The sequence below is a fragment of the Coregonus clupeaformis genome, unplaced genomic scaffold, assembly GCF_020615455.1.
Source record: "Coregonus clupeaformis isolate EN_2021a unplaced genomic scaffold, ASM2061545v1 scaf0422, whole genome shotgun sequence".
Taxonomy (NCBI): domain Eukaryota; kingdom Metazoa; phylum Chordata; class Actinopteri; order Salmoniformes; family Salmonidae; genus Coregonus; species Coregonus clupeaformis.
In genome coordinates, this window is record NW_025533877.1 from 288,032 (window position 1) to 314,837 (window position 26,806).

Consider the following 26,806-nt stretch of genomic DNA (forward strand, 5'->3'; position numbering starts at 1 on the left):
ACTTGCACTATCTGTATCCCCCCGATAACAAAGTCACCCCGACCTAGGTTACCTCCGTTTGAAGTCTCAGGGGAGTCTTACTATTGTTTCTCTAGGACTGATAAGATAGGATACAGGGTAGGGCATCTTAGCTCCTGCTCCCACACAGAGAATGTCACAACTAAAGAGACCATGACTAATCTCTCCTCTTTGTTGTAGCCAGAGGATTTTAGGAACCAAAACCAGGCCCGGGCTGACATCTGATGGTTGTGTGGTGATAACAGATTGTGAACTCACCTACATACGCAAACAATCAAATGTGTCAGAGACTGGTGAGTTGTCACGTAGAAAGTGGGACCTCCTCCCGGGATCCTTTGATGAAAGGATATATATTGATGGGATAGGAGTACCTCGAGGGGTTCCAGAAGAATTCAAAGCTAGGAATCAGATCGCAGCTGGGTTTGAATCAAGTCTTTTCTGGTGGTCAACAATTAATAAAAACGTAGATTGGATAAATTATATTTACTATAACCAGCAAAGATTTATAAACCACACTCGTGATGCAATAAAGGGATTGGCTGAGCAGACAGCGGCAACTAGCTTAATGGCATGGCAGAATAGAATAGCTTTAGATATGCTTTTGGCTGAGCGGGGCGGAGTTTGTGTTCTGTTTGGATCTATGTTCTGTACTTTCATCACCAACAATACAGCACCGGACGGGTCCGTGACCAAAGCGCTTCAGGGACTCACCACGCTGGCGAACAAACTGGCTGAGAACTCTGGTATTGATAGCTCCCTAAACGGTTGGTTTGATAACATATTTGGTAAATGGAAAACTATTGTTGTAACTATTCTGGGTGCAGCTATAGCTTCTATGGGTATGCTTGTTCTTTGTGGATGTTGTCTTATTCCCTGTGTCCGAGGGTTGGTGAGCAAGGCGATGGAGAAGGCTGTTTCCCAACAGATGGTGAGATACGGCCCAATCCCGGACTCCGACCTAAGGAATGAAGGATATGACCTACCAGGCTTGGTGGAGGATGACGACGATTCAGATAGTTTGAGACTGGATGAAACTTTTCTTAGTTCTAATGTGTGAAGGTTGCAGTGAAAATCTAACGAAGAGCTGTGATTGGATGTTAACCTAGAACTACAAATCTCTAGTTTAAAAGTTATTGTAATGACTTTTGTGTATTAAAGTCTTGTTTTAAGTATGATGTACTAATTAATCAATATTGCAGGATGTGATTAAGCAAATGTTCTTCACTATAGGCTTAGACTGTTGTTTCCAGATAGTGGGTAAAAAGGTTAGGTACCATTGCTAAATAGTAACATTACGCTTTTAATCATGGGGTAACCCTGATGAACCTGTATTGAATGAGACATTTTTTTATGTGTGTGTGGGGGGGGGGGGGCAGGATTTTTCGTATGATTTATGTGTATAAAAGGATTGTACCACCATTTTGTTTCAGAATTCTCAATGAATAAATATCTCTGACTATGCAGACCGGGACTCTGGCCGTTACTTAAATCCCAAAAGACTTACAACCTTTTGGGAGACGCACAGAGACACTGAAATAGTTTGTTAAATAATTCATGTAACACACACACATAGAGTATCTCACAAAAGTGAGTACACCCCTCACATTTTTGTAAATATTTGAGTATATCTTTTAATGTGACAGTACTGAAGAAATGACACTTTGCTACCATGTAAAGTAGTGAGTGTGCAGCTTGTATAACAGTGCAAATTTGCTGTCCCTTCAAAATAACTCAACACACAGCCATTAATGTCTAAACCGCTGGCAACAAAAGTGAGTACACCCCTAAGTGAAAATGTCCAAGTTGGGCCCAATTAGCCATTTTCCCTCCCCGGTGTCATGTGACTCGTTAGTGTTACAAGGTCTCAGGTGTGAATGGGGAGCAGGTGTGTTACATTTGGTGTCATCGCTCTCACACTCCCTCATACTGGTCACTGGAAGTTCAACATGGCACCTCATGGCAAAGAGCTCTCTGAGGATCTGAAAAAAAGAATTGTTGCTCTACATAAAGATGGCCTGGGCTATAAGAAGATTACCAAGACCCTGAAACTGAGCTGCTGCACGGTGGCCAATACCATACAGCGGTTTAACAGGACAGGTTCCACTCAGAACAGGCCTCGCCATGGTCAACCAAAGAAGTTGAGTGCACATGCTCAGTGTCATATCCAGAGGTTGTCTTTGGGAAATAGACGTATGAGTGCTGCCAGCATTTCTGCAGAGGTTGAAGGGGTGGGGGGTCAGCCTGTCAGTGCTCAGACCATACGCCACACACTGCATCAAATTGGACTGCATGGCTGTCGTCCCAGAAGGAAGCCTCTTCTAAAGATGATGCACAAGAAAGCCTGCAAACAGTTTGCTGAAGACAAGCAGACTAAGGACATGGATTACTGGAACCATGTCCTGTGGTCTGATGAGACCAAGATAAACTTATTTGGTTCAGATGGTGTCAAGCGTGTGTGGCGGCAACCAGGTGAGGAGTACAAAGATAAGTGTGTCTTGCCTACAGTCAAGCATGGTGGTGGGAGTGTCATGGTCTGGGGCTGCATGAGTGCTGCCGGCACTGGGGAGCTAAAGTTCATTGAGGGAACCATGAATGCCAACATTACATTTTTTACATTTTAGTCATTTAGCAGACGCTCTTATCCAGAGCGACTTACAGTTAGTGAGTGCATACATTATTTATTTTTTCATACTGGCCCCCGTAGGAATCGAACTATCAACCCTGGCGTTGCAAACACCATGCTCTACATCCCTGCCGGCCATTCCCTCCCCTACCCTGGACCAATTGTGCGCCACCCCATGGGTCTCCCGGTCGCGGCCGGCTACGACAGAGCCTGGATTTTACCAGGATCTCTAGTGGCACAGCTAGTACTGCGATGCAGTGCCTTAGACCACTGCGCCACTCGGGAGACTTCCCGAGTGGTACTGTGACATACTGAAGCAGAGCATGATCCCCTCCCTTCGGAGACTGAGCCGCAGGGCAGTATTCCAACATGATAACGACCCCAAACACACCTCCAAGACGACCACTGCCTTGCTAAAGAAGCTGAGGGTAAAGGTGATGGACTGGCCAAGCATGTATCCAGACCTAAACCCTATTGAGCATCTGTGGGGCATCCTCAAACGGAAGGTGGAGGAGTGCAAGGTCTCTAACATCCACCAGCTCCGTGATGTCATCATGGAGGAGTGGAAGAGGACTCCAGTGGCAACCTGTGAAGCTCTGGTGAACTCCATGCCCAAGAGGGTTAAGGCAGTGCTGGAAAATGATGGTGGCCACACAAAATATTGACACTTTGGGTCCAATTTGGACATTTTCACTTATGGGTGTACTCACTTTTGTTGCCAGCTACATTAATGGCTGTGTGTTGTGTTATTTTGAGGGGACAGCAAATTTACACTGTTATACAAGCTGTACACTCACTACTTTACCTTGTAGCAAAGTGTCATTTCTTCAGTGTTGTCACATGAAAAGATATACTCAAATATTTATATTTGTGCTGAAGGTTGCAACACTCAATACAGAGTTCCAGACTGCCTCTGGAAGCAAAGTCAGCACAATAATTGTTCGTCGGGAGCTTCATGAAATGGGTTTCCATGGCCGAGCAACCGCGCACACAAGCCTAAGGTCATCATGCGCAATGCCAAGCGTCGGATGGAGTGGTGTAAAGCTCGCCGCCATTGGACTCTGGAGCAGTGGAAACGCGTTCTCTGGAGTGATGAATCACCGTTCAACATCTGGCAGTCCGACGGATGAATCTAGGTTTGGCGGATGCCAGGAGAACGCTACCTGCCCCAATGCATAATGCCAACTGTAAAGTTTGGTGGAGAAGGAATAATTGTCTGGTGCTGTTTTTCATGGTTCAGGCTAGGCCTCTTAGTTCCAGTGAAGGGAAATCTTAACGCTACAGCATACAATGACATTCTAGATGATTCTGTGCTTCCAACTTTGTGTCACCAGTTTTGGGAAGGCCCTTTCCTTTTTCAGCATGACAATGCCCCTGTGCACAAAGCGAGGTCCATACAGAAATGGTTTGTCGAGATCGGTGTGGAAGAACTTGACTGGCCTGCACCGAGGCCTGACCCAACCCCATCAAACACCTTTCGGATGAATCGGAATGCCGACTGCAAGCCAGGCCTAATCACCCAACATCAGTGCCTGAACTCACTAATGCTCTTGTGGCTGAATGAAAGCAAGTCCCTGCAGCAATGTTCCAACATCTAGTGGAAAGCCTTCCCAGAAGAGTGGAGGCTGTTACAGCAGCAAAGGGGAGACCAACTCCATTTTAATGCCCATGATTTTGGAATGAGATGTTCGACGACCAGGTGTCCACATACTTTTGTTCATGCAGTGTATGTGGTAAAGTACAAAACCCAAAACAGAACATCAAAAAGGCTGTTTTTTAAAACTGTAAACACATTTTCAATTGACTAAGTACAATACACAAAATCACACAGTAACTTTTTCACCAAACCTAATCAGTGTTTCATCTAGAAATACATTTCATATAAAGTAATTGCCTTTCACAATGCAATGCTCACAATACTTTTCATAGGCTTCTCTTCTCATTTGTTTAAATACATTTGACCATCACTTAATCCAACTGCGCTTAATGGTTAATCACTTAAGCATTTGGTGAACCAATAGATTTTAAACTGGTTTGTCTACTACAGTAAGTGTATTGCCTAATGTGAAAACTGTATAATCTACTGTAATTTACAGTACTGTAGCATATTACTTTCATCACTTCTAAGGGCGATTTGAAACACATACCTTGCATTTTTGCTATTGGATTAACTGGTAGTTAAAACGACTAAATTGAAAAGATATCATTATGTTGTGTTTTGGTGATTAAACCAATGTCCTCTATACATTTCACAATAAACTTAGATTTTGAATCAATGGGTGTGTGGTGAGAGATGTTTACAATCCAAATGAATGCACATTAACATATTTTGAATGAACGACTGGCTGCGTTACAAGTGTGAACAGTTTGGAGTTTTGTACTAAGAGTTGTGAAAATGTACCACATACAAAACCGATTAAAACAAACTGTAAAGACAGTTTGTTTGTGCGTGCGTGCGCGTGTGCTGATTCTCAGTGGGGAGCATTGAACCTGGCATTACTCCCTAAAGTTCACCTGACAGACAGACAAATGGACGGGCAGACAGACAGCATTAGCCTATGCTACTACAATACAGACAATTACGAGAGTTTAGGACTATAAGGTTTTATCTGCAAAAATATTATTCTGAGATAATTGGCTTTAACATTCTGAACCCTCATTGGTTTGAATGCTGTCAGCAATTTTGAACTTAACATGAATTGTGGTATTAAGGGTACTATATAGGTAGAGAACAATGAACAGAACAAGGCTATGTCAATAACTTGACCAAAATGCAGATAGAACCTTATAGTCCCAAACTCTATAAACCGGTTCTACCAGCAAGGATGCGCGGTGACACAGGCTTTTCCTCTTGGCACCATGCACCAGTTTGCGGTGATGTTGCAGGGGAAACAGCCATATGAGATGTCATGCCTGGTCCCCACACCATTGTGAAAAGTCTCTCTCCAATTACAGTACAGCTTCCGACATCGGCATTGTGTGACCCACAGAGAGAGAGAGAGAGAGAGAGAGAGAGAGAGAGAGAGAGAGAGAGAGAGAGAGAGAGAGAGAGAGAGAGAGAGAGAGAGAGAGAGAGAGAGAGAGAGGCTACTGTCGCATTATATAGTAGGCTGTGATATCCACACCATTTCCATGGTTTGGCTGCGTCTGGTGGATTCCACTAAACAATTTGAACTTTAAAAAAATATTAGTGCTTGGATGTGAATCTCTCTACACATCACTAGTTTTTTGTGGATATAATTTGCACCTTTTCCTGGACCTACATGCAGGTATATTCCGATCCTTCTTGAAATTGATTGATGTTAGTGCCAGAAATATATACGATTTTCGCTAAAACGATTAACAACTAGGCTACGTGCCGTTTTCAAGAGATTGGTAAATACATTTTATAACTATTTGTTTTTAATATCATCACCTCTTGAATAGCATAGTCAGAACTACACAGACATTTCCGATTATTCCACATTTAGCTCTATCATCAGAGTTATACAGCAAGTAACTGCATGCATTTCATGATCAGTAAACATCAATTGATCATGTATTTTCAGATACGTTATAGTAACCTATTCATTTGGCATGAGCTACCTAGCTAGCTAAGTAAACAACGTGTCATTTAGCTTGCTTCAACATAGGCTTTTGGAAAGAGCTTGACATCCGCAAGTCCTCGTCCTGGTAAAGTTGTCAGTTGGAACAACACTACACGCAGAACTGCGCTGCCAGGATCCTGATGAGAAACTGAAAGGTGCCATAATTTATTTGTTCGCAAACATCCTTTCTGAATTTAAAAGTAATCCAATAAGTAATCATCTAGGTTTTCAAAAGTATCAGTAATCTGAATACAATATTTTTGCTTGTAATAGAACTGATTACAGTACGTGGTCCTCTGTAGCTCCGCTGGTAGAGCACGGCGCTTGTAACGCCAAGGTAGTGGGTTCGATCCCCGGGACCACCTATACACAAAAAAAATAATAATAATAATAATAATAATGTATGCACGCATGACTGTAAGTCGTTTTGGATAAAAGCGTCTGCTAAATGGCATATTATTATTATTGACATCTGTTCCCAGTGGAATGTTATCAGTGGCTACACATTGAGTTTAACCACGTCACAAGCTGACGTGATACTGGTTCCCTGTTGTGTAATACTGATAACAGCATACCACGTAATTCCCTTAGCGTGAGTGGTGATGATTATAGGAGCCGCCTCCCATATTGTAATGTCCCACACTATCACCCTATAGTCCCAAGGCAATGGTTATGTTTGTTATAGCCTTTGTTATGATGCAATTCAGCCACAGCCAAAATCCTTGGATTTGGCAATTTTGTCACTTGGTGTTCAATGAGCTTAGGCTATTCTCCAAAAATAAAAAAAATAAAAAATAAAAAATCCCACTTTAAACTGAATAGACTGTCTGGTAATGAACTGTTTGTGGTCATACTTGCCGTTTGTGGTTGAATTTGTCTGTTGTGGTGTGATATTACTGATCCTTTTTTTCAACTTCCCCTCTGCTAGCGAGTGAAATTGTAAGTGATTACTGATTCTTCTCCATAGCCGTTTGCGCCTTAAAACCCTTTAGGTGCATTCATTTTAACGCTTGTTCTATGACTGTAAGTCGCTTTGGATAAAAGCGTCTGCCAAATGGCATATTATTACAGTTTGTTTTGGGTGGGTCTTTCCAAATCGGCTTTCTTGATGGGGGGCGTATATTTGGTGGGTTGAAGACTTCCTCCTGTAGTGGCAGGTGTGGGGCGGTGGAGACTTTTTCAATCATTTTGTGGGTTATTGCGAGGGGACGGAGACGACGACAGGGGACCCACGGAAGCGGGGGTGGATCGTAGTGTGACAGTGATGATCCGCATGATGGCGTTAAGCTGTGTCGACTGTGTGTGTGTGTGTGTGACGACATTGGCCTTACGGGTGCACCTAACTCACTTTACGGGAAAAACATGAATTTCATGTGTGATCACGTGAAGTTTTCCGAAGACACGTTTTCATGTGATCTTATGTGACGTTAATGTGATAACATGAAACTACACATGTGAAAACGTGAAGTGTTCAAAAAATAGGTTTTCACATGATTTCACATGGATTTTCTATAAGGGTCTGCTGCTGAGAACGAGAGTGCTAGTTCTGAGTTACAGAGGGTGTTGGTTGCAGCGCTCCATGTACAGCCAGCTGGAGATGAGATTGGTCCTGGTTTTTGTCTTGTTTTGTACGCTTTGTACAAAATAATAAAATGCAGGACGACAGGATATTTATAAACGTACCTCTTTATTAACTAGCTATAACGTGCATGTCCATGTGTCTCTGGCCATGATCATCTTAGAATGACCTCACCACCTGGGTGGTCTTAACCAATCATTGCACAGTATGATGCATCCAATTACAATTCAGTATGGTGACACATATTAATATTACATCCCCCTTCTTTTAAAAAAAAGAAAAAATATGTGGAACAATAAAGCGTTTCTTTTGAATATATGCTCTGTAGTTTGAACTCGAGGTAAGTAACCATTTAAACTGCACCAACTGCATCAACATAACAGACAAACAATGATTCAGCATATTGTTATTTTTAGAACAAATATTTCTCAGCAACTCAGCTTTTCACTGTAGCAATGACATCTCAACATATCAAACAAATACAATACCAAAGCATTTCAAGTTAACTTTCAATAACAAGTTTACAGTCTGGAAACTCTTTTAGGGCAGCGATCCGCCTACACCCTTTGACATTTCACAGGTCTAGGACAGCTCTAGGCTTGACCTCTCTTCCTGACCTTGTGTGATATGAAGCTGAGCATGCTTCTGTGTCAGTCAACAGTTCTTGTGGTGTTGCAGGTAAGTATGGTGTATGTTGTGTTGTGTCTGTGTTTAGTCCATCCCGTTCTCTTTCAGGGGAACAGTTCATCTCGTCAGTGTGTTGTTCTTTTGTGTTCAGTAGGTGACGACGATTGCGGCGGTACACCGCTCCTTCTGCGGTGCGAACGTGATATGAACGTTCAGTGTCAGCTGGTTGGATGACGACTGCTGGCTTCCAGTAGCCATGCTCCTGGATTCTAACTGACTCTCCGTCGTTCAGTGGTGGCAGTGGTCTGGCTGACCTGTCGTAGTATCGCTTTTGCTGTTGCTGTCTCTGTGCACGTTTTGCATGCACTTCCTTGTAGCTGACGACCTCGGTTGCAGCTGCTGGTTGGTGCTGGGGAGGATTGAGCGAAGTCTGCGGCTCATCAACAGCTGGGCTGGTGATTTGAAGTTGTCAACTGGAGTGTTGCGGTATTCAAGGAGACTGAGGTAGGGGTCTCTCTTGTCTGCTTTTGCTTTGTCCATGAGTGATTTAGCGATCTGCACAGATTTTTCAGCAAGGCCATTACTTTGAGGGTAATGTGGGCTTGTGGTGACGTGTGTGAACTCCCATGCTTTTGTGAAGGATTCAAACTCATTTGATTTGTAACAGGGCCCATTGTCAGATATTAAAGTCTCTACAATGCCATGCCTGGCAAAGGCTGCTTTCAGCTTGTGTATCACAGCTGCAGATGTGGTGCTGTGAAGCTTGTCGAGTTCAAAGTATCTGCTGTAGTAGTCCACTGTTATAATGTAGTCCTCGTTGTTCCACGTGAACAGATCGGTTGCCACGACCTGCCAGGGTCGGTCTGGGATACGGTGAGGTAACATTGGCTCTTTGGTGTTCGAGGGGCGTCGTTCAAGACACGTGGGGCATTTACCAACCATGTCCTCTATTTGTTTGCACATTCCGGGCCAAAACAAAATGTCCCGTGCTCTCTGTTTGCACTTTTCCATGCCCATGTGTCCAGCATGGATCTTTGTCAAAATCTCTTCTCTGAGACTGGTAGGAATGATGATTTTCTCTCCTTTGAAAATGATTCCGTTGATCTGTGATAGTTCGTCACGATGGTTCCAGAACTCTGAGACGCTCTGAGGGCATTTTCTCCTCTCCTCAGGCCATCCTGACTGTATGACTTTCCTCAGCTGTGTGAGTTGTGTGTCTTTTTCTGTTTCTGCTCGGATCTCCTTCAGTTTTGTGTCACTAACTGGTAAGTTGCTGTACACAGTGTGCACCTGCATGTCCATGCCTTCACTGAGGCTGCTGTCCTTGTAGGTAAGAAACTTCCTGGAGAGTGTGTCTGCGACAGGGATGTCTTTGCCTGGACGGTGAGTGATTGTGAAGTCGTATTTTTGTAGTTGAAGGATCATTCTCTGTAGCCTTGGCGGGGCTGCGGCTAACGGTTTCCTCATGATTGACTCGAGGGGCTTGTGGTCTGATTCCACAATGACTTGTCGTCCATAGACATACTGATGGAAACGCTTACATCCGAACAGAATGGCGTACAGCTCCTTTTCGATTTGAGCGTAGTTGATTTCACAGTCTGTGAGAGATTTGGAAGCGTAGCCGATGGGTTTTCCTTCTTGCAGTAGCACTGCCCCTAGTCCATACTTTGACGCGTCCACCTGGAGTCTGAGCTCTTTGTTGGGGTCGTAGTAGGCAAGGATTGGTCCTGGTTCTCTCGTGATCAAGTCTTTCACTTTCTGGAAAGCGATGTCGTGTTGGTTGTCCCAGAGGAACTCACTGGACTGCTTTAGCAGCTGACGCAGGGGTGCATTAGCATTGGAGAGGCTGGGTGCGAACTTGGCTAAGTAGTTGACCATGCCAAGCACTGTTTCCAGCTCTGCGCGGTTCTTTGGTGGCTCCATTTCCTTTATGGCTGAGATCTTCTGCGGATCTGGCTTGATTCCATTCGCTGTGAGAAGATGCCCGAAGTAGCTGACCTCTGTAGCGCCGACTGTGCTCTTCTCGGGGTTGAGCCGGACTCCTCTCTCGCGGGACCTTTGCAGCATCGCGCTGAGGTTTCTGTCGTGTTCCTCTTTGGTTCGACCATAGACAAGGATGTCGTCCACAATTGCCACGACTCCGTCGAGGCCTTCGTACACCTCGTCGATCTTTCGCTGAAACTCGTCTTGGGCTGAGATAATCCCAAAAGGCAGGCGACGGAACCTGTAGCGTCCAAACGGTGTGTTGAACGTTGTGAGCTTAGATGACTCTTCTGTGAGCTTGATAGCCCAGTAGCCTGATCTGGCGTCCATGACACTGAAGTAGCGTGCGCCCGCTAGCTTGTGTGTGATGCCATCTAGCGTCGGTAAGGGGTAATGGGGGCGTTTGATAGCCTTGTTCAAGTCTCTTGGGTCGAGACATACTCTGAGCTTGCCTGTCCGTGGTTTCTCCACCACCACTAACGCGTTGACCCAATCCGTCGGTTCTGTAACCTTGGTGACGATGTCAGATTGCTCCATGCTCTCCAACTCTTTCTTCAGACGGGCGCGGAGAGCAAGTGGAATCTTTCTCGGTGGGTAGATCACAGGGGTTGCGTCTGGGTTAAGGTGAATGGTACATTCTCCTGGGAATAGTCCTATTCCTGTAAAAACATCAGCAAACTCCTCCATGACATTCTCTATCTCTACTGGTGCTGTCACTGATAAAACTAGCTTGATAAGGTCCATGTCTAAACATGCTTTAAGACCTAGCACTGCAGGTGCTCGAGTGTCAACAACGTAAAAGTCCAACATCATGTCCCTTTCCTTGTATTTGCATTTGAGAGTGCATGTGCCTTTTACTGGGAGCTGTTCACCACCATAACCAGTCAGTCTGCGCGTGGTGGGCTGTAGCTCACACTCAGATGTCAAGCTTCTGTACTTACTCAGAGGAATAATGTTTACTTGTGCACCAGTGTCTAGTTTGAATTTTAGCTCTGTGCCTTGTCTTCCTATCTCAATGTCAGCAAAGGCTTGCTCTGTCTCTGATATCTGACTTTTCTGTGTCACTGAATCAATAAACAGTTCATCAGCATTTGACTCTTTGATTGACATTTCATCTTCACTCACTGTATGTACTGTTTTTCCACGGTAAACTCTGCACACTTTTGCAAAGTGATTCCATTTTCCACATTTAGTACACTGTTTGCCTTTAGCTGGGCAATTCCCCTGTTCGCCATGCACTTTGTATCCACAATATCCACATGTTTTGGGGCGTTTGGAGTCTGTGTCGCTCTGTTTTGGAGTTCTGTCTGTCTCCGTTCTGAAACATGCTCTCTGGGCACTGGAGGTGTGCTTTGATGTCTGCCTGACTGCGTGCACTGCTTGTTCACGTGATGCGCTCATGCTGCCGCCTGAAATGGTTTTCATCTGAACCTGTGCTAGCTCGTGAGATCTGGCTATGTCGATAGCTTTGTCCAGCGTTAACTCTGATCCAACATTCAAAAGTTTCTCTCTCACTCGCGGTGATTGTATTCCAAATACAATACGGTCCCTGACCATCTCATCCTTGTTTGCATAATCACAGTCTTTCACAAGCAGACGCAGCTCAGTGACAAACTGTTCAAACGATTCACTAGCGCCTTGTACTTTCTCATGGAATTTGTACCTAGCGAAAATTGTATTGGTCTTTGGCAAAACATATGCTTCAAAACGATCGTAGTATGTTTTCAGTACCTTTGATTCAGCCTCGGTAAGTGTCCATGTGTTGTAAATGTCTCTCCCTTTTTCACCGATCCAGAGGAGCAGGTAGCTGCACTTTTCCTCTTCTCCTCTTTCCTTCAGAGGACCCGTGAACATCAGCTCCACATGCTGTTTGAACTTACGCCATGCATCGGGTAGATTTGTAGACCCCCAATCCATTCGAGGTGAAGGAACTCCAGCAAAATCCATCTTTTAGTCCTTTTACTCTGACACCATGTCTTGTTTTGTACGCTTTGTACAAAATAATAAAATGCAGGACGACAGGATATTTATAAACGTAGCTCTTTATTAACTAGCTATAACGTGCATGTCCATGTGTCTCTGGCCATGATCATCTTAGAATGACCTCACCACCTGGGTGGTCTTAACCAATCATTGCACAGTATGATGCATCCAATTATAATTCAGTATGGTGACACATATGAATATTACAGTTTTGACCTTGGCTGGCTGAACTTTCACAGCAGATGAAATCCCAGTCTCCTGCAGTGTCAGTCAGTGTCTGTAGCCTATTGCGATTACATTGTTGACATGGGTGAAATACTTATTTGAGCTGTGCTGTTTGTAGTTTAGCAGGCTGCTTCAATGGGAGATTGGAATGGAATAGGCCTACCAAAAAAGTGCAAACTCTAATTTACACTAATTCAAGCACAGATTGACATACAGTGCCTTGCAAAAATATTCATCCCCCTTGGCGTTTTTCCTATTTTGTTGCATTACAACCTGTAATTTAAATTGATTTTTATTTGGATTTCAGTAATGGACATAGTCCAAATTGGTGAAGTGAAATGAAAAAAATAACTTATTTCAAAAAAATTCTCAGTATATATTAACCTGTTCTGAAAGGCCCCAGAGTCTGCAACAACACTAAGCAAAGGGCACCACCAAGCAAGCGGCACCATAAAGACCAAGGAGCTCTCCAAACAGGTCAGGGACAAAGTTGTGGAGAAGTACAGATCAGGGTTGGGTTATAAAAAAATATCAGAAAATTCGTACATCCCACATTAAATCCATTATTAAAAAATTGAAAGAATATGGCATCACAACAAACCTGCCAAGAGAGGGCCGCCCACCAAAACTCACGGACCAGGCAACGAGGGCATTAATCAGAGAGGCAACAAAGAAACCAAAGATAACCCTGAAGGAGCTGCAAAGCTCCACAGTGGAGATTGGAGTATCTGTCCATAGGACCACTTTAAGCCATACACTCCACAGAACAGGTTGAGAGCTTCAAGTTCCTTGGTGTCCACATCACCAAATAACTATCATGGTCCAAACACACCAAGACAGTCGTGAAGAGGGCACGACAAAGCCTATTCCCCCTCAGGAGACTGAAAAGATTTGGCATGGGTCCTCAGATCCTCAAAAAATTCTACAGCTGCACCATCGAGAGCATCCTGACTGGTTGCATCACCGCCTGGTATGGCAACTGCTTGGCCTCCGACCGCAAGGCACTACAGAGGGTAGTGCGTACGGCCCAGTACATCACTGGGGCCAAGCTTCCTGCCATCCAGGACCTCTATACCAGGCAGTGTCAGAGGAAAGCCCTCAAAATTGTCAAAGACTCCAGCCACCCTAGTCATAGACTGTTCTCTCTGCTACCGCACGGCAAGTGGTACCGGAGTGCCAAGTCTAGGTCCAAAAGACTTCTCAACAGCTTCTACCCCCAAGCCATAAGACTCCTGAACAGCTAATCATGGCTACCCGGACTATTTGCACTGCCCCCCCACCCCATCCTTTTACGCTGCTGCTACTCTGTTAATTATTTATGCATAGTCACTTTAACTCTGCCCATATGTACATATTACTTCAACTACCTCAACTAGCCGGTGCCCCCGCACATCGACTCTGCACCGGTACCCCCCTGTATATATAGCCTCCCTACTGTTATTTTATTCTACTTCTGCTCTTTTTTTTCTCAACACTTTTTTTGTTGTTGTTTAATTTTTACTGTAATGTCTGCACCTGTTGTATTCGGCGCCTGTGGGCAATAAAATGTGATTTGATTTGACTTGCAGCTGTAATTGCTGCAAAAGGTGGCTCTACAAAGTATTGACTTTGGGGGGGTGAATAGTTATGCACGCTTAAGTTTTCTGTTTTTTTGTCTTATTTCTTGTTTGTTTCACTATAAAAAATGATACAAACCCCCCAAAGATCCATTTTAATTCCAGGTTGTAAGGTAACAAAATAGGAAAAATGCCAAGTGGGGTGAATACTTTCACAAGCCACTGCTTGTATTGCTAGCCTGGGGAGGCAGCCTACCAGTCTCTTTGAGTTATCTTTCCACTCCTTGACACTCTGTGTTGCCACTCCTTATCATGGTAAGCATGACACAGAGTACAGTGAGTAGGATGTCAGCAAACACATTGCATGTTAGCAAAACTGGCTCTGGATTTTAGGCTAACGTTTTACTATGTATTTTTGTCGTAGGTCTGCTTGACTTGAGCACATCCATAATCTGTGCATTAATCATTTTTGCCGTTGTTTCTGTTCAACCAAGGTGTTTATTTGTAGGCTGGTTTGTCTTGTAGCCAAAGTTTCAATCAACACACTCACTCATCACACATCCCACTGGGCACAGACGTCAGTTCAACGTCTAGTTTTGATTGACATTTCGTTGAGTTGACAACTATCGTGAATTCAACGTGAAATCAACAACACTTGTCACAATGTCATAAGATTTAGTTTAAAAGTTGGATGAAAGTCATATCAAATGCCTTTACGTTAATGACTTTTAGATTTTGGGGGGGGTTGAAATGAATTGGAAACAACATTGATTCAACCAGTTTTTGTCCAGTGGGATTGTAGGCTAAGCAAGCTAGAACCACAGATGAAAGGGAGTCAATTAAAAGTATATTTTCTTCTTTGCTATCACTGTTGCAACCTGGTCTCAGGGCAATTCGTAGGATTTGGTACATAAACCTGTTCCATTCTATTAGTATGATATATTATGTTACGTTAGGTTATATTATGAATGGAATAGCAGTCATACAATGTCATATTAATTAGAGGGTGTATAGTATCATACATCTTACCCGGTCGTATAACAGCATAGGAATTGGATGAAGTAACCATGCAGGATGAGTTGAGCAGCGCACTAGTGCTGGCGGTGGCAGAAGGGCGGGGGAGGGGACTTTAAAAAAAAGATTCCTTCATTCTGAGAGATTATGTAGTTTGAAGGACAATTCGTTGCATTTAAATGTACAAGAGAGAAACGAGACCAACAATTATATACAAAATACTTTGTTAAAAAAACCCACTACCAATCAAAAGGGCACTTTTTTTCATAGGAGGGCAAAAAGTTTAAGAAATACATACACACAGCACAAAACTAGACAGAGATAATACAATAAAGTCAATTACTTATTTCCCTTGTGGTCCCTTGCTGTCATTTCCATTCTGGTCCATGTGGATTTTATATGTTTTTTATGACATAGGTGCTCCCCTGCTGCAAAGCAACTATTGCCCTCTCTGGGACAAACAACGCAGAAAGTTTAAACTTGAACTTGAGGCCCATTGAGTGTCATTAGATACAGTATTTTGCATGTCATGCATGTATCCACCTGACACCAACAAACACCCCATAATATCTGGCCCTCTGCCCTCCCTAAATCATGGCATTGAACGGTTCAGCAGACTTTTAGCCCTCTGCCCTCCCTAAATCATGGCATTGAACGGTTCAGCAGACTTTTAGCCCTCTGCCCTCCCTAAATCATGGCATTGAACGGTTCAGCAGACTTTTAGCCCTCCATAACTGGCTACAAGACTATTGCAGCTCTGTGGGTGTAACATTTATTGACCATTTTGACACCTTCTGGAAACAAAGCTTGTATTATAAGGAGGATGGGATCCACACAAATTATTTGGGTTCCTGGATCCTTTCACAGCATGATAAGGCTGCGTTGAGACAATTACTTACCAATGACCCAAGTCTAGCTCATTTAATCCCTACCATTGTGTCGCTGAGTTGTCATAATGATTCAGCAAATGTACACTATCCTAGGGGCGTTGGAAGACACAATGTAAATAACCTAATTTATGTCCCTCTTACTGCCCGGAATGCCTCTGCTGATCCTACAGCTATTGTATGCAGTACTCATATGCCATGAACAAGAGTAATACTGTTAGCACTGAGGTGGTGTGCCCTAGTAGGAAGTCCACTGTGTGCAGCTCACCCTGCACTAATAAAAATAACCCAAGTATGTCTATGTCTGCTAAGCTTCCCAGTAAAGCAAGAAAAATAATCAAGCATCCCAGAAAAGTGTTAAAAATAGCCCACGATAACATATGAAGCTTAAGAAACAAGGTTCATGAAATCAATAATTTGCTAGTAACAGATTACATTCATATTCTGACAATCTCTGAAACTCACTTAGATAATACCTTTGATGATACAGTGGTAGCAATACAAGGTTATAACATTTACAGAAAAGACAGAAATGCCAACGGGGGCGGTGTTGCGGTCTATATTCAGAACCACATTCCTGTAAAGCTTACAGAGGATCTCATGTTAAATACTGTCGAAGTAATATGGCTACAGGTTCACTTGCCTCACCTAAAGCCCATTCTGGTGGGAAGCTGCTATAGACAACCAAGTACTAACAGTCAGAGTCTGGATAACATGTGTGAAATGCTTGATAATATATGTGATATCAATAGAGAGGTATACTTTCTGGGTGATTTAAATATTGACTGGCTTTCATCAGGCTGCCCACTCAAAAGAAAGCTTCAAACTGTAACTAGTGCATGCAACCTGGTTCAGGTTATCAATCAACCTACCAGGGTAGTTACAAACAGTACAGGAATGAAATCATCAACATGTATTGATCATATCTTTACTAATGCTGCAGAAATTTGTTTGAAAGCAGTATCCAAATCCATCGGATGTATTGATCACAATATAGTAGCCATATCTACGAAAACCAAAGTTCCAAAGGCTGGGCCTAATATTGTGTATAAGAGGTCATACAATACGTTTTGTAGGGATTCCTATGTTGTTGATGTAAAGAATATTTGTTGGTCTGTGGTGTGTAATGACGTGCAACCAGACGCTGCACTTGACACATTTATGAAATTGCTTATCCCAGTTACTAATAAGCATGCACCCATTAAGAAAATAACTGTAAAAACTGTTAAATCCCCGTGGATTGATGAGGAATTGAAACATTTTATGGTTGAGAGGGATGAGGCAAAAGAGATGGCAAATAGGTCTGACTGTACAACCGATTAGCAAACGTAATGCAAATTGAGAAATCATGTGACTAAACTGAATAAAAATAAGAAGAAATGACACTATGAAACAAAGATAGATGACATAAAGAATTATAGAAAAAAGCTTTGGAGCACCTTAAATGAAATTTTGGGCAGAAAGGCAAACTCCGCTCCATCATTCATTGAATCAGATGGGTCATTCAGCACAAAACCCACAGATATTGCGAACTACTTGAGTATTTGTTTTGTCATTGGCAAGATTAGCAAACTTAGGCATGACATGCCAGCAACAAATGCTGACACTACACATCCATGTATATCTGACCAAATTATGAAAGACAAACATTGTAATTTGGATTCCGTAAAGTAAGTGTGGAAGAGGTGAAAAAATAATTATTGTCGATCAACAATGACAAGCCACCGGGGTCTGACTGAGGATAATAGCGGACGATATTGGCACTCCTATTTGCCATATCTTCAATTTAAGCCTACTAGAATGTGTGTGCCCTCGGGCCTGGAGGGAAGCAAAAGTTATTCCCCTACCTAAGAATAGTAAATTCCCCTTAAGTGGCTCAAATAGCCAACCAATCAGCCTGTTACCATCCCTTAGTAAACATTTGGAAAAAAGTGTGTTTGACCAGATAAAATGCTATTTTACAGTAAACAAATTGACAACAGACTTTTAGCACGCTTATAGGGGAGGACATTCAACAAGCACTGCACTGACACAAATAACTGATGATTGGCTGAGAGAAATTGATGATAAAAAGATTGTGGGGGCTGTTTTGTGAGACTTCAGTGCAGCTTTTGACATTATCGATCATAGTCTGTTGCTGGAAAACATATGTGTTATGGCTTCACACCCCTGCTATATTGTGGATGAAGAGTTACCTGTCTAACAGAACACAGAGGGTGTTCTTTAATGTAAGCCTCTCCAACAAAATACAGGTAGAATCAGGAATTCCCCCGGGCAGCTGTCTAGGCCCCTTACTTTTTCAATCTTTACTAATGACATGCCACTGGCTTTGAGTAAAGCCAGTGTGTCTATGTGTGCGGATGACTCAACACTATACATGTCAGCTAGTTTTGTTTGATAAAATCCATTGTTATATTCAAATGTAGGAACTGGGTTCTACAGTTTGAACCCTTGCTGTCTCTGGCTCCACACCCACCCCACCCGGCCATCTAGATGTGTGAAAGTTAGTGTATAAGCTAATGATCCATCATGTATGACATTCCTGGGAGTGTGTAAACTTACATTTTGCATTACCGTATCATTTTTGTATGTTCTCTATAGTTATGTACTTGAAAATTTATCAATTGACCAATTCAGCACATTTGGGCAGACTTGATACAAAATAGTCCAGTATTGCAATGTCTCACTGGATCAGTCCCGTGTAGCTCAGTTGGTAGAGCATGGCGTTTGCAACACCAGGGTTGTGGGTTCGTTTCCCACGGGGGGCCAGTATGAAAATGTATGCACTCACTAACTGTAAGTCGCTCTGGATAAGAGTGTCTGCTAAATGACTGAAATGTAAAATCAGTCTGAAAATTTGCACACACACTGTTGCCATCTACTGGCCAACATCTATATTGTGCCTAAACTGCAATATTATATTGTGGCCTTTCTATTGCATTTCAAAGATGATGGAACAAAAAAAAAGAATAGAAAACGTATTTTTTGTTTGTATAATTTTTTACCAGATCTAATGTGTTATACCTCCTACAAAGCTATTCGCTCCTCTGGCACCCCAATGGTGGAACAAGCTCCTCCACAACGCCAGGACAGCGGAGTCACTGACCACCTTCCGGAGACACTTGAAACCCTACCTCTTTAAGGAATACCTGGAATAGTCTAACAGTATTCCTTCTACACCCCCCTCCCCCAGTGGTGGTTGTCCCACTGGCTATCCTAAGTTGAATGCACCCATTTGTAAGTCACTCTGGATAAGAGCGTCTGCTAAATGACTTAAATGTAAATGTACATTAATTTACTTCAAAGTGTTTCCTTTCAAATGGTATCAAGAATATGCATATCCTTGCTTCAGGTCCTGAGCTACAGGCAGTTAGATTTTGGTATGTCATTTTAGGCGAAAATTTTAAAAAAGGGTCCGATCCTTAAGAGGTTAAACAGGCAGCCCAATTCTGAATTTTTGCCCAATTATGGGCAAAAGAGCTGACCTGATTGGTCAAAAGACCAATTTGTGGGGAAAAAGGATCAGAATTGGGTTGCCTGTGTAAACGCAGCCAGAGAGCAAGTGCGACTACGTTACATTTACATTTACATTTTAGTCATTTAGCAGACACTCTTATCCAGAGCGACTTACAGTTAGCACATACATTATTTTATCGAACCCACAACCCTGGCGTTGCAAACGCCATGCTCTACCAACTGAGCTACATCCCCTGCCGGCCAATCCCTCCCCTACCCTGGACGACGCTGGGCCAATTGTGCGCCGCCCCATGGGTCTCCCGGTCGCGGCCGGCTACGACAGAGCCTGGATTCGAACCAGGATCTCTAGTGGCACAGCTAGCCTTAGACCACTGCGCCACTCGTTATTAACTTTCCCTTCTCTTCAAAGGTCACCTCACTCTCCACCTACCGTCCCAGGTCTGGCTCATGATGGTGAAGAGGCGTATGTTCCCTCTACTGATAGCTTCTGCTCTGGTAGTCATGGTCTTCGTCATCTTCACATTGTCCAGGTACCGTGAAGACTATGCCGTACGATCAAGAAACATAATAAAAGTGGCAAAAGGAAAAAAATTGTCTTGGACACACATTTCTGATGTAGAAATACAACATCTGTCCATGATTCCTCAGGTCACAGCCAGGCAACCACCAGCACCTCTATCTGCGCCACATCTCTGACCAGTCCATCACGCCTGTCAACGACACCAAACACTTCATGGTGGGGGCCTACAAGGAACATCGTGTGACGGGATGCTCCGTACGCATCATCAGTATCTTCAGACGAGACTCTGTCCAGCCTCTGTACTGTGTGTTCTACTGTGGAACTCACTGGGCTAATGGAATGAAGGCTGAAGTCCAGATGCACTCTGACCACTTTGGTACCTGCTATTTGCTATTTGGATTTAGCCCTGCACTGACACACCTGAATCAACACCTGAATTAATGAAATAAGGGGCTTGGTGATTCGCTGATTAGTTTGTTGATTTAGATTTCCCTATACTGTAATATATGTGTCCCTGTTCTGTATTGGGATAAAGGTTTCCCCTTCGTGACGACCGACGTCCTTTGTCCGAATCTTCCCGACTGCAACCCGTCACACGTGACCCTCGCCACACAAGCTGACGCCAAGCTCGCTCAGAACCAATCCTTCCTCCGCATCCAGAACCTTGTGAAAAAGGAGGAAGAGGAGTTTCAGTTCAACTTCACTGTCTGTTGGTCCAATTTATTTGGTGATTATAACAACGTGCTTCAGGTCACCCAGACTCTGGAGATGTACAAGTGGGTATTGATTGAGTGATTGGTTAATTGATTGATCAATTGATCAATTGGTTGATTAATTGATTGCTATATTGCAGGTTGTTGGGAGTGCAGCATGTTGTGGTGTATAACACCAGCTGTGGACCAGACCTGGAGAGACTGCTACAGATTTATACACAGGAGGGCTTTGTGGAGGTAGGAATTGATTGATTTGATGGATGGATAGATAGATAAGATTAATTAATTGACTTATTGATTGACTGCAGGTGGTGCCCTGGCCTATCGACCAACACATGAGCCCGTCCCGTGGGTGGCAACCCATTGAACATGGAGGGGACATCCACTACTACGGCCAGTTGACCACTCTGAATGACTGTGTCTACAGACATATGTATCAGTAACGCTATGTACTGCTGAACGACATAGATGAGATTATAACTCCATACCAGCATCAAACCCTGCCCCAGATGATGGATGTACTTCAGAGGCAACACCCAAAGGTAGGGGGAGGACTCAGGGAAGTAGTGTGTATGTGTGTTAAGGAAGATCATTATGTGTGTGGTGTGCATGTTAGGCTGTGTTTACACAGGCATCCCAATTCAGATTATTTGGCATATCTGATTCAAATCCAATAATGTGTAAACATTCATGTCTGGTCTTTGGTGTTTTTGGTTTTTAATAGTTTTTTGGGCCAATCACATCAGATCTTCTCACATCAGATATTTTTTAGAACTGAACTGATTGGTCAAAAGACCAATTACTGAAAAAATATCATAATTGGGCTGCATGTGTAAAAGCAGCCATGGAATCTTATCTTTTGAGTTCTGATACCACATCCGTCTGTGGTTCTCATCCTCAGTCTGGATATTGAGATCAGAATTGTTGTGCTCTGAAGTGTTTGTTTTTGCACATGACCTACCATTACCAAGATAACCACCCCAACATTTAAAGAAACAGTGACAAGAAATTTGACATTTTAGTCATTTAGCATAAGCTGTTATCCAGAGCGACATACAATTAGTGAGTGCATACATTTTTCATACATTGAATGAGGATTGTGTTTGTGTGCTATTTCATATGCTACATCAGTGTGAATATGCTAATCTGATATGGGTCAAAACGCAATAAAAGTGTGGAAAGTGAGAAAAATAGATTGGATATGAAGGAAAAAAATCTGAATTCATTCTCTCTCTCTTTCGCCTTCTCTCACTCCACCCGCATCTCCCCAGGCCGAAGTGTTCCTCATAGAGAACCACATCTTCCCTAAGTCCCAGTTTGAGCCCAGTGGAAGGTTTAAACGGCCCCGCTGGAGGAATGTTCCAGGGATCAACATCATGGAGCACATCTACAGAGAGGAGCCAGACTATCGCATCGACCACCCCTCCAAGATGATAGTACGGCCCAGGTTAGAATCTACCACTCCTCCAAGATGATAGTACAGCCCAGTTTAGAACCAACTTTTCTTTTTTCACCTTTATTTAACCAGGTAAGCCAGTTGAGAACAAGTTCTCATTTACAACTGCGACCTGGCCAAGATAAAGCAAAGCAGTGCGATAAAAACAACAACACAGAGTTACATATGGGGTAAACAAAACATAAAGTCAAAAATACAACAGAAAATATATATACAGTGTTTGCGAATGTAGTAAGTTATGGAGGTAAGGCAATAAATAGGCCATAGTGCAAAATAGTTACAATTTCGTATAATACTGGAATGATAGATGTGTAAAAGATGATGTGCAAATAGAGATACTGGGGTGCAAATGAGCAAAATAAATAACAATATGGGGATGAGGTAGTTGGGTGGGCTAATTTCAGAGAGGCTGTGTACAGGTGCAGTGATCGGTAAGCTGCTCTGACAACTGACGCTTAACGTTAGTGAGGGAGATAAGAGTCTCCAGCTTCAGAGATTTTTGCAGATCGTTCCAGTCATTGGCAGCAGAGAACTGGAAGGAATGGTGGCCAAAGGAGGTGTTGGCTTTGGGGATGACCAGTGAGATATACCTGCTGGAACGCAGACTACGGGTGGGTGTTGCTATGGTGACCAGTGAGCTAAGATAAGACGGGGGTTTGGCGACGAATATGTAGTGAGGGCCAGCCAACAAGAGCGTACAGGTCACAAAGGTGGGTATTATATGGGGCTTTGGTGACAAAATGGATGGCACTGTGATAGACTACATCCAATTTGCTGAGTAGGGTGTTGGAGGCTATTTTGTAAATGACATCGCCGAAGTCAAAGATCGGTAGGATAGTCAGTTTTACGAGGATACCATATTCGTCTAGGACTACCCCTCCAAGATGATAGTATTGCCCAGAGTAGTATACTAAGAAGCTAGCTAGATACACTTAGGGTTTTCTAAAGCTAGTCAGCTTCAGGTAGGTTCACGTTCCAGCTCAGGCTTCATCCCTATTACGACGTTGGATATAGCTTGTCCGCCTGCCACTCACTCTAGCAGACTTGTAACTGTGCATGCATGTCACAGGTGGCTAGTCGAACACCGAACCCTTCATTGAGACAGAGCTGACATAAATCCATGGGCGAGTCAGTGCCACATTTACATTTTTCCCAAAATCAACATGAAAGAAAAGCTATCTTGCAAATTCAGCAGGTTATGGTGTGAAAAAGGTCATTAGAAGTGCGTGTGGTTATCTCGAGTTGAACTCAGAGTTCGTAGTATAGGTCTGTGGTTAGAATCTACCACCCCTACAAGATGAAAGTATGACCTAGGTTAGAATAGAATAGGACCTCTGTCTAACAAACCCTTCTGTGTCTCTGACCCCAGGGCAGTGGAGCAGACGTCGGTCCACTCTGTCTAACAACCCTTCTGTGTCTCTGACTCCAGGGCATTGGAGCAGACGTCGGTCCACCATGTCTAACAACCCTTCTGTGTCTCTGACCCCAGGGCAGTGGAGCAGACGTCGGTCCACTCTATCTAACAACCCTTCTGTGTCTCTGACCCCAGGGCAGTGGAGCAGACGTCGGTCCACCATGTCTAACAACCCTTCTGTGTCTCTGACCCCAGGGCAGTGGAGCAGACGTCGGTCCACTCTGTCTAACAACCCTTCTGTGTCTCTGACCCCAGGGCAGTGGAGCAGACGTCGGTCCACTCTGTCTAACAACCCTTCTGTGTCTCTGACCCCAGGGCAGTGGAGCAGACGTCGGTCCACTCTGTCTAACAACCCTTCTGTGTCTCTGACCCCAGGGCAGTGGAGCAGACGTCGGTCCACTCTGTCTAACAACCCTTCTGTGTCTCTGACCCCAGGGCAGTGGAGCAGACGTCGGTCCACTCTGTCTAACAACCCCTCTGTGTCTCTGACCCCAGGGCAGTGGAGCAGACGTCGGTCCACTCTGTGCTGCGTAACTTCGGGCAGACAGTGAAGGTTCCTCCTAATGTGTGTCATATCATCCATGTCAGAGTTCTCCTACGAGGAGGACTGACCAAGGAAGAGCTGCATGAAGACAAGAGGGTCTGGGACTATGAGAGACAACTAGTGCCTAATGTTGATAAAGCACTGGAGCAAGCAGGAATACTAATCTGAAGGAAGGAAGGAAGGAAGGAAGGAAGGAAGGAAGGAAGGAAGGAAGGAAGGAAGGAAGGAAGGAAGGAAGGAAGGAAGGAAGGAAGGAAGGAAGGAAGGAAGGAAGGAAGGAGAGAGAGAGGAAGGAGTAGTCAGAGATGGAAGAGGAAGCGAGACATCCCACTCACGCATTTTTTCTGGTTCATATACAGTCAATGAACTAAGCAGACAAGACACAGCTGCTATCGCATTGGTGGCCATTGGAACCCCCCCCATTCTTAAGCAGACCGGAACTGTGACGGTTTTTTTCAATGGTAAATGGCCGGATAGGGTGACGAGATGTCCCGATTTCTGGGGACAGTCCCAGATTCTGGTGGCCTTTCCCGGGCTAGAGCTGTCCCCGAAAATGTCCCTGATTAGCCTTCAGAAACAAAAAAATCAACTCTGAAGTTAAATTCAGGCTGATATTTCAATATGCAAACGCTGTATCCAATCAGATTTGCATTTTTAAATGATATCTATCCCTGTACCAAACTCATTTTCTCCCGGACAACAATGCCCATGGCCATTAAGTGCATGCAGCAGTTTAGACTACCAAGTTTGGGTGATTCTAATATTACTAGATAGGCTAAGATTAAGAAAACTGAGGAGGGGAAATCAATTTCTGTGTTTTAAGTATTTGAAAGGACCATAGCGAAAATCTATTGTTAAATATAGGTCCATGACATTTTTTGTTGTTGTTGGCCATCCCAGATTTTCATTTCCAAAATCAGGTCCCCTTAGTCTGGGATTATCATGCTATTAATCATTAGTGTGCTTGTGGGTGGGAAAAAGTAGACTTAAAGGTAGACTCAGTGAAATAATATTGCTTCGAGCACCACCACAGATATTGCGATGATTTAGATGCAAGACTTCGCTCTTACACAGTCACACACAGTATCTGCGCATGTGAATGGGTTTACTTCTCGCTGTTACAGCATGGTAGCAACGGAACCAAAACGGCAGAGAAATGTAGCCCCGTGCTTCAAAGCTCTTAGTTGTTGCGTAAATTGACCCACTGTGCTGTTTACTTTGTGTCTCTACGACATATTGCTGAGTCTACCTTTAAGTGTGTTACAAATGTAAAAAAGTATGAATAGTATGTTTGAAATTTATTTGATTTTATCTGTAGTTAAAGTAATAATAATAATAATAAAGATGGCACATTTCTATATTTTCAAGGACTCAAAGTCGCTTTACAATGAGTAGGATTGACTTTGTACTTTAAATTCATAGCTTATAAAGTTGTGCTTCAGTATTCTTACAATACATATACTACAATGGCATGTACTACCAATTGTACTTCAGTTTACTGTGCTTATCAAAAATATACTGGATTGTCATGTAATGACAATTGTACTTATGTATATTTGTACGTATATTCAAAGTGTACTCTATTTTTATGTGGTGAAAGGTGTACTGCAGTAGCCTATAATTTTTGAGAGTATACTTGACTTTCATATCTCAAGAAGTGTACTACAGTGTACTTACAAAAAGTGTACTTGCACTGAAAGTGTACTTTAAATTCATACCTTCTAAAATTGTTCTTTAGAATACTTAGGCTACAATAAATATACTAGGATGTCATGTAGGCTACTTTAAATTGTACTTTTGTACTAGATTTTAATGTAATGAGTGTGCTTGCTAAAAGCAAGACCACCCTAGAAATCCGACATACTTATTATTATAAGGAAGTAGTTAGCTCATATTTCCTGAATGCGCCACCAGAACTGTCACGCCCTGGCTCTGGGGACTCTTATATGTTGAGCCAGGGTGTGGATTTTCTATGTGTTATTTTCTATGTTTTGTTCTAGTTCATGTATTTCTATGTTGGCCAGGGTGGTTCCCAATCAGGGGTCTCTGATTGGGGACCATACTTAGGCAGCCTGTTTGGCACTGTTTATTGTGGGATCTTGTTCCGTAAGGTTTGTTTTGGTGTATTAACCTAGGACTTCACGTATCGTTTGTTTTGTTGTTTTGGTTCGTGTTGTGTACTGAAATAAAAGTATGTACGCTTACCACGCTGCGCCTTGGTCCGTCACTTCCTTGAACAATCATGACAAGAACAGACTGTCATTTGTTGGTTCTTCAATGAGGAAATGTTTTCCATATGAGGGTGTCAGGTCACATCATAAACATAACCCACAAGTCAAAGCAGAACTTCAGTGAATCAGAACAGCGCCGGAGAAGATGGCTGCCGTTTTACAGCCCTCTAACCAATTGTACTATTATGTGTGTTTTTCCGCGTTATTTGTAATTTATTTTGTACATAATGTTTCTGCCATCGTCTCTTATAACCAAAAAGAGCTTCTGGATATCAGGACAGCGATTACTCACCTCGCATTGGACGAAGATTTTTTCTTCAACGAGGCGGTCGCGAAGGATATCCTACAGACACCCGACAAGGCCCAGAT

General features: G+C 43.3%; 1 pseudogene; it reads left to right on the top strand.

Moving 5' to 3' along the window:
* The first annotated feature begins 5,759 nt into the window (after positions 1-5,759).
* Positions 5,760-24,418, top strand: LOC121587408 (annotated as a pseudogene).
* The last annotated feature ends 2,388 nt before the right edge of the window (positions 24,419-26,806 follow it).